The 9851-nt window shown below is 41.3% G+C and overlaps 1 pseudogene; it reads left to right on the top strand.

Moving 5' to 3' along the window:
• Nucleotides 1–1252: 1252 nt before the first annotated feature.
• On the top strand, nt 1253–2742 carry LOC110574685 (annotated as a pseudogene).
• The last annotated feature ends 7109 nt before the right edge of the window (nt 2743–9851 follow it).

The raw sequence follows: 9851 nt of genomic DNA, 5'->3' as shown, positions 1-9851 counted from the left end.
AGGCAGATGCTTAACTGACTGAGCCACCCAGGCGTCCCTGCAGTAGCTATACTGACATCAGAAAAACAGACTTCTGCACAAGGACTATTAATACGGATAAAGAGGAATATTATGAAATGATACAGGGCTCAATTCATCAAAATGCCATAACAATCCTAAATAACAGAGCTTTAGAATGTATGAAACAAAACTGCCAGTACTGAGAGGGAAAGCCACATATGTACGGATATTGTTGGAAACTCCAACACTCTTCTTTCAATGATCAATAGGAGATGTGGACAGAAAATCAGTAAATATATAGAAAACGTGAATGACACTTAAAACCTATCTGACCTAAGTGACATTTATAGACTGCTCCAACAAAGAACAGCAGTGTATACATCCATTTCAAGTACACAGGTAATACTCACCAAGATAAATCATATGCTGAGCCCCCAAGGGAGGCTTTCAGTAAACGTAAAAGATTTAAAATCATGCGGACTATGTTCTTTCAGCACAATAGAATTAAATTAGAAACCAAGAGCAGACAAATGGCTGAAAAATTCCCAGGAAACATACTTCTAAATAATCCATGGATCAAAACAAAAACAAAAACAAAAACAAAAAACAAAAAAACCCAAAAAAACCCAAACCAAATCATATGGGAAATTAGAAAATATTTTGAACTAAATTAAAATTAAAGCACAACATATAAAATTTAGGGATTTATAACTATAAAGAGGGGAAAAAAGGCTCAAAATCAATGATCCGAGTGTTGAATTAAGAACCCAGATAAAGAAAAAAATTAAATTCAAATGAGTAAAAATAAGAGCAGACATCACTGAAACAGAAAATGGATAAACATTAAGAAAAATCAATGAAGCAAAACAAAAGAAGTCAACAAAATTAGTAAACTTTTAAGAGATTAATCAAGAAACAAAGAGAAGGCGCAAATAACAAATACGAGGAATGCAAAGGGACATCACTGGATACTACTTCACTAGAGATCCTACAGACATTAGAAAGACAATAAAAATTTGAACAACTTTTTGCCAGTAAGTTAAAAATTTAACTGAAATAGCCAAATTTCTTGAAAGACACAAATAAGCAAAGCTGATACCAAAAAGAAGAAAACATAAACAATCCTGAATTTATTAAAGAAATTAAGTTCATATTAAAAACCTGACCAGAACGGTCTGGGATTGGACCTGCTGGGGGCTGAAGGACTCGGCGGTCACCCACTCCAAGGACTCCTCCCTCTGCAGACGCTGCCATGGCGCAGTTCGTGTTCGAGAGTGACCTGCACTCGCCACTGCAGCTGGACGCACCCATCCCCAATGCACCCTCCGCACGCTGGCAGCGCAAAGCTAAGGAAGCCGCGGGCCCGCTCCCTCGCCCATGCGGGCAGCCAACCGATCTCACAGCGCCGGCAGGACCCCAGGCCGAACTCCCGGCAAATCCAGCTCCAAGGCTCAGACCACTCCCAGCAAACCTGGGGTGACTGCTATATCCCCCGTCGCAGTGCTTCCCAGATGGAAGTGGCCAGTTTCCTCCCCAGCAAGGAAAACCAGCCTGAAGCTAGCCAGACGCCCACCAAGAAGGAATGTAAGAGAGCCCGGGCTTTGAACCTGAACGGTTTTGATGTGGAGGAAGCCAACATCCTTCGGCTCTGTGGAAAACCAAAAATGCCCCAGAGGGTTACCAGAACAGACTGAAAGTGCTTTACAGCCAGAAGGCCATGCCTGGCTCCAGCCGGAAGACCTGCCGTTACATTCCTTCCCAGCCAGACCGAATCCTGGACGCCCCTGAAATCCGGAATGACTACCCGAACCTTGTGGACTGGAGCTCTAGGGACTTCTGGCTGTGGCGTTGGATAACAGCGTGTACTTGTGGAGTACCAGGTCTGGTGACATCTTGCAGCTGCTGCAAACGGAGCAGCCTGGGGACTAGATATCCTCTGTGGCCTGGATCAAAGAGGGCAGCTACCTGGCTGTGGGCACCAGGAGTGCGGAGGTGCAGCTGCGGGATGTGCAGCAGAAGCGGCTTCTCAACATGACCAGTCATTCTGCCCGTGTGAGCTGCCTGTGTTGGAATAGCTATATTTCGTCCAGTGGCTCACGTTCTGGCCACATCCACCACCATGATGTTCGGGTGGCAGAACACCATGTGGCCACACTGAGCGGCCACAGCCAGGAGGTGTGTGGGCTGCGCTGGGCCCCAGATGGATGACATTTGGCCAGCGGTGGCAACGATAAGTTGGTCAATGTGTGGCCTAGTGTTCCTGGAGAGGGTGGCTGGGTTCCCCTGCAGACATTCACCCAGCATCAAGGGGCTGTCAAGGCTGTAGCTTGGTGTCCCTGGCAGTCCAATGTCCTGGCAACTGGAGGGGGCACCAGTGACCGACACATTCGAATCTGGAATGTCTGCTCTGGGGCCTGTCTGAGTGCTGTGGATGCTCAATCCCAGGTGTGCTCCATCCTCTGGTCTCCCCACTACAAGGAGCTCATCTCAGGCCATGGCTTTGCCCAGAACCAGTTGGTTATTTGGAAGTACCCAACCATGGCCAAGGTGGCTGAGCTTAAAGGTCACACTGCCAGGGTCCTACGTCTGACCATGAGCCCAGATGGGGCCACTGTGGCCTCAGCAGCAGCAGATGAGACCCTGCAGCTATGGTGCTGTTTTGAGTTGGACCCTGCATGGCGGTGGGAGCGGGAGAAGGCCAGTGCAGCCAAGAGCAGCCTCATCCACCAAGGCATCCGTTAAGGACCAACTCATCACCTCAGTGGCTTTTGTTTTTGTTTTTTATTTTTCTAATAAAGTCATGTCTCCCTCTAAAAAAAAACCTGACCAGAAAAAAAAAACCTTTATGCCGAGATGGCTTTGCTCATGAGTACTATCAGTCATTTAAGGAAGAAATTAACCAATTCTATTTAAACTCCTTCAGAAAATAAAGGGAACATTTCCCAACTCATTTTATAAGGTCGAAGTCACTTTGACATCAAAACTAGACAAAGGGGCGCCTGGGTGGCTCAGTTGGTTAAGCGACTGCCTTCGGCTCAGGTCATGATCCTGGAGTCCCGGGATTGAGTCCCGCATCGGGCTCCCTGCTCAGCGGGGAGTCTGCTTCTCCCTCTGACCCTCCCCCCTCTCATGCTCTCTCTCTCTATCTCATTCTCTCTCTCAAATAAATAAATAAATAATCTTTAAAAAAAAAAAACTAGACAAAGATATTATATGAAAACTATAGGAATCCAGACTCAAAAATTAACATAATTGCTGTAAGTAAAAGCAATGTATGTAAGTAATATATACAAGTAGTAATATACCATGACCAAGTGAGATTTATCCCAGGAAAGCCAAGATGGTTTAAAATTTGAAAACCAATCAGTGTAATTCATCTTATTAACAGAATAAAGAAAACCATAAGGTCACCTCAACAGATGCTGAAAATGCATTTGACACTTTCAATATACTTCCATGATAAAAATTCTCAGCAAAGTAGGAATAGGAAAATTTCTCTAAAATGATAAAGGACATCTACAAAAAACCTACAGCCAAAATCCTATGTAAGAGTATAAACCTGAATGTTTTTCCCCTAGATCACAAATAAGAAAGGGATGCCCACTCTAGTCACTCATATTTGACATACGAGACTCTGGGCAATGCAGTTTGTCAAGAAAATGGAATAAAAAGCATATAAACTGGAAAAGAAGTAAAACTTTATTTTCAGATGACATGATCATCTGGGGAGAAAATTTAAAGGAATATTTTTTAAAAGCATCTATAAGTAGTAAATGAGTCTAACAAGAGCAGAATACAAGGTCAGTATACAAAATTAATTCTATTTTTATATGCTAATGAATAATTAGAAATTAAAATTTAGAAATATTTACAATACCATAAAACATGAAATACTTAAGAATAAGTATATCTATATATCTGTAAATATATATCTGAATACTGAAAACTACAAAATATTGCCAGGAGAATTTAAGTAAGACCTTTTTAAAAAAATTTTTTTTAAGTAAGATCTTTAAAAAACCTTGATTTATCATGTTCATGGATTGAATGTGTAAATATTTTTAATGTGTCAATTCTCCCCAAATTGATCTGCCCATTCAATGCAATACCAATCAAAATCCTATCAGGATTTCCTACAGAAATCAATATGATTTTCTACAATTTATATAGAAATGCAAAGGATGTAGAATAGCAAATAAGAACAAAAGGGGAGGACTTACACTACCAGATTTGAAGATTCATGACAAATCTACAGTAATCAAAACAATATGGTATTGACATAGAATAGAATATAGATCAATGGAAAAGAATTGAGACTTCAAAAGCAGATCCACATATGTACAGCCAATTGATTTTCAACAAGTATCCAAGGAATTAAAAGGGAAAGGATAGTCTTTTTAACACATGATGCTGGTTGGGTATAGATGGGTATAGATGAATGAGCTTTAACCCTTACTTTATATCATACACAAACATCAACTCAAAATGGCTTCTACACCTACTCATAGAAGCTAAAACAAAACAACCAGGAAAAAAAAAAAACAAAAAACAGGAAAAAAAATCTCTGTGATCTTGGAGTAAGAAAAACTTCTCAATTAGGATACAAAAAGCATAATCTATAAGGAAAAAAAAAAAGAATAAGGATTTTACCAGTTTTTACTTTCTGAAAGACCATTAAGAACATGAAAAAGCTAGCCAAAGACTACAAGAGAATATTTGCTGTATATTTTTCTGACAGAGGACTTATATCCAGGATACATAAAGAACTCTTACAACTCAACAAGAGCGTAACTCAAAAAAACGTGGGTGAAAGTTTGAACAGACACTTCACCAAAGTCCAAAACACACATGAAAAGATGTTCAATATTATTACGCCATCAAAGATACTCAAATGAAAAATTAGTATCAAAGAGATACTAATACATATCCACTCAGATGAATGAAATTTAAAGACTGATAATATAAAGTATAGTGATGAGGTGGAGCTCCTGGAACGTTCATACATTGCTGGTATAAAACAGCATAATTATTTTGCAGAGTTGGCAGCTTCTATAAGTACCATTTTCAATTAGACCCAGCAATTCTACTGGGTATATACCCAAGACAAATGAAAACATATGCCCACACAAAAACTTGTGCATGCGTGTCCATAGTAGCCTTATTCATAAAAGCTAAAAACTGGAAATAATTCCAATATCCCTCACCCAATGAGTGGATAACGAAATTGTGGTACATGCTTACGATGGAACACTATTTGGTAATAAAAAGGAACACACTACTGATACATGCAGCAATAGGGATGAATCTCAAAAACATGCTAAGCAAAAGACTTGAGACAGAAGAGTACATACTGTAGGATTCCATTTATATAAAATTCTGGCAAAGGCAGATCTAGTCTGTAGGGTTAGGAAGTAGCTCAGTGTCTGGCTGGGGCTGGGATTGGGGGCTGGAAATGGACTGTGAAGGGCATGAGGGAACATTTTCAGGTTATGTAATTGTCTTATGTCTTGGCTGTGGTGTCTCTTATCTTGATTGTGGCTGTGGTGGTGGTGGTTATACAAGTATATAGATAGTCAGAACGTATCAAATTGTCCACTCAAAGTGTGTATGTTTTACTGGGCCCAAGGGTTGTACGTATTGTATGAAATTCATGGTAACAGTAAAATGGATTTTTAGAATAGAATACTATAATACTATCTATTTCATTGATCTGTTATTTATGTATTTGTTTAACAAATGTCTAGCTGCTGGGCACTGTGCTAGGGCTTTAAGGGAATTGCAGTGAATGAGATAGACAAGGAATTTGCCCTCATGGACATTTCATGGTGGTTGTGAAGATGGATGGAGAAGGAAATGAGGAGCACCTGGGTGGCTCAGTCAGTTAAGCTTCCGACTCTTGATTTCGGCTCAGGTCATGATCTCAGGGTCCTGAGATCAAGCCCTGCATGGGGCTCTGCGCTCAGTGGGGAGGCTGCTGGAGATTCTCTCTCTCTCCCTCTGGCCCTCCCCCGACTCACACACACACTCTCTCTCAAATAAATAAATAAATCTAGATAAATAAATACATTGAAGGAAATGAATGTCACACAAACACCTGCACACGAATGCTCAAAGCACCATTACCCATAGCAGCAAAAAAGTGGAATCAAGCCCACTGTCCATCCACTGATGGATGGATCAACAGAATTCAGTGTATCCAGACAATGGAATTTATTTCACTGTAAAAAGGAATGAAGTTCACATATGTGCTACAACACGGATGGATGCAGAAAATGCTATGCTGAGTGAACGAAGCCAGATACCAAAGGCTACGTATTGCAGGATTCTGCTTATCTAAAGTGCCCAGAATTGGCAAATCCATAGCTACAGAAAGTAGATTCGTGGTCTCTAGGGGCTTGTGGAAAAAGGGAGAATGGGGAATGGCTGCCTGTGGTTTCTTTCTGAGGTGATGAAAACGTTCCAGAATTAGAAAATGGTGCAATTGTACAACCTCGTGCATATATTAGAAATACTGATTTGTATACTTTAAAAGAGTGGATTTTATGATATGTGAATTACACCTTAATAAAAAAATCACTTTTAAACCAACCGAACATAAGGATGATGGGGACACGTCACCTGTAAGAGTTAAGAGAGGAGCTGGGAAGAAGTCACTGTGTGGGATGGGCAGGGAAGCCTCCTGGAAGGAGCTTTCAGAAGGGGCCAGGCCTGTGCCAAAAAGGCCTGGAAACCTAAGAACTGATGAGAATCCCATGGGACCAGGCCATGGGGAGCAGAGACTGCGATAATTCACGATGAAGTGAGCAAGGCCAGACCATACACATCAGAGCAATGACTTTGGGGGACGCTTCTTTCCATTTGCTTCAATAAAAAAGTGATTTGGTAAAGAAGGTGTGGAAATTGTATGGTTCTAAATATGATCAGCTTCAAGTAGAAAGCGATCTTAGAAATTGTAGACAAGTCTAGCTGTAAGATGACCACAGTGGGTGTCAGAGGCTCCTGAGAACTCACTTCTCTTTTCTCCAAGGAGTATAATGTCTTCCTGATACATACACAGGGCTGTACAAACTCAGAATAACCAAACCGAAAGTATTTATATGTATGATGTGGAAAGAAATCACCAACGGGAGTTAAATTGTTTTTATTCAAGGCTAAATTTTCAAATCTGTATCAAATATCACAGAGCAAATGGCTTTTCTAGGATTAACTGCCCAGTTACCCACTTACCCATAATTTGCCACTGATTAGAAGTAGGCAATTATCATTGTAATTTGTCTTTATTGGCCTCATTTTACACTTGAAAAAGCCAAACTATCATTTTTTTTTTCCAGCCCTATGATTCCCCACCCTTTTGGAATTCACACCTTATGTATTATTTATTTCATAATATCTCTCCATCCTGAGTGGTAGGTTCTATGTGTCTTTGGGATGGATTAAAATTAAACTAGATTTTTAAAAATTACTTAAATTTGTCAACATGCCTGAGTAAAGGGATGACATCACAGAGTATGTCATGATCTAGGCCAGAAGTTCTTTCAACAAGTTTAGGATTCCACAGATGGAACTTAAAATTAGGCCAAACTACCTAATTTTACACAAGGGGAAACCCTGGCCCAGAAAAGTGAAGTGACTTGCCCAAGGTGTCTTCTAGTGAATTTAGGGGACCAAGGGACAAGAACAGAAGAACGCTTTAAGGTAGTTCAATTTCTTTAAATGGCTTATAAAAAGTATAAGCACCACAAACAGGAAAAGCTGACCTTTTTTTTTCCAGCTATGTTTTGGGGTAATTTGTTATGCAGAATACATACACAGAATTAGTTATATGGGGTGGATAAAATACACAGAATTCGTTATATGGGATGGATGAAAATCATAGCAAGATGAATAATGAAGTTCACTGGTTCCACTGATGAGAAGTTTAGGGAGCGATTAAGAAGGCAGGCTCCAAATGGTGCCTAGGAGGCTCCGTTTTTTCGAGCATCCAACTCTTGGTTTCGGCTCAGGGCATGATCTCAGGGTTATGAGATGGAGCCTATGTGCTTGAGAGAGGAGAATCTGCTTGAGATTCTCTCTCTGCCCTCCCCCACTCTCTCTCTCTAATAAGTAAATAAATCTTTAAAAAAGAAAAAAGGCAGGCTCCAAGAGAGAGGTCAGACACAAAAGAATATTTATGCATCGATTCCATTTATGTAAAGTTCAAAATCAGGCAAAACTAACCTATGGTGTTAGACCCCAAGAGAGAAATTTTCCTTGGGATGGTAGGACGTGGGCAGTATGAGGTGTAGGAAAATAGCTTCTGGGGTCCTGGTGATGATCTATTTCTTGATTACATCCATCAGTGATGGCAGTTCTGGTTACCAAATGTGCTTCCTCAGTGAAAATTCATCAAGCTGTACCACTGTGATTTATATACTTTTCTTTTTTGTGTGGTGTATTAGTTGTCTACTGCTACCCAACAGACCACCTCAAAACCTAGAGGCTCAAAATATTTACTATCTCACAGGTTCTGTAGTTCAGGAAGAGAGCATGGCATAACTGAGATCTCTGCTTCAGGGTCTCTGAAGCAAGATGCCAGCTAGGGCTGCGGTCTCATCTCAAGGCTCGCCTGGGGTGGCTCTGCTTCCAACTCACTTATGTGGTTGTGGGCAGGATTCAGGTCCTTGTGGGCTGCTGGGTTGAGGGCCTCAGCTGCATGCCAGCTGTTGGCCAGAGACCACCCTCAGTTGCTGACCACATGGGCTTCTCCAACATGGCAGCTTACTTCACCAAAGCATGCAAGCCAAGAGGGAGAAGAGTGCTACCAAGATGAAAGTCACAGGCATTTGTAACCTAATCACGAAGTGACATTGCATCACATGTCATGTTGTCTTTTTTCAGAGAAAGAGCATGAGCAATGGGGGAGGGGCAGAGGGAGCAGGAGAGAGAGAATTTGAGCAGACTCCCCAGTGAGCGCAGAGCTGGACACAGGGCCCCATCCCACGACCTGGAGAGTATGACCTGAGCCAAAATCAAGAGTCTGATGCTTAACCCGTGGAGCCACCCAGGTGCCCCCATGTGTCATATTCTATTCATTACAGGCAAGTCACTAGGACCAGCCCAAATTCAAAGGGTGGGGATTACACAAAGGGGTGAATACCAGGAGGGAGGAATCACAGATGGGAGTTTTTTGAAAAAGCTGTTCACTCTACACATTCTACTTCAATATAAGCTTATTTAAAAAATAATGAAGGCAAGCTGAGGCATCAGACTGACTCGGGTGTGAATCCCACCTCTCCCATCAGTTGGAGGAGATTGCACAACTCATTAAAGTGCTGTATATCTGTTTCTCCATCTATTAAATGGGGTAATAGCTACCTATTTCCTAGAACTGTAATTTAGGGAAAGCAGGTATTGCCTGCAAAGCCCTGTTGCAGGCTCTGCCACAGGTTAAGTACTCAGTACTAAGAGTGGTTACGATTATTTAAAAGATATTCCAAAAGTAATTTTATTGCAAGGAGAAAAGAACAGGACCACAAGTAAGACATTTTGAGGAAACAGACTCTGAGATGTTAGGCAACTTGTCTGAACCAGGATTTGAACCTGGATCCATTAACCCCAGAGTCATTTCTGTTTTTTGCACCCCCAATGGTAGGCTCTGACTGGCTTTCCTCTCTTATTTCTGTCCCCTCTAGGTCTTTGTTCACACTGCTGTCAGACTAACTATCCTAACATCTTTCTCCATCTGAAATTCTCCAGCTAAAGATACCCCAATTGACTTCACTATCAAGTGAGCATCCTCTCCTCAGCCTACAGGGAGGTCTGAACTTTTTCTAATATCTGGGGACTTATTTTCCTGCAGTTCTCTATCATAT

Source organism: Neomonachus schauinslandi, chromosome 4 (genome assembly GCF_002201575.2).
Source record: "Neomonachus schauinslandi chromosome 4, ASM220157v2, whole genome shotgun sequence".
NCBI lineage: Eukaryota > Metazoa > Chordata > Mammalia > Carnivora > Phocidae > Neomonachus > Neomonachus schauinslandi.
Note: the sequence above shows the minus strand (reverse complement) of the source record. Positions and strands in the feature narration are given on the sequence as shown.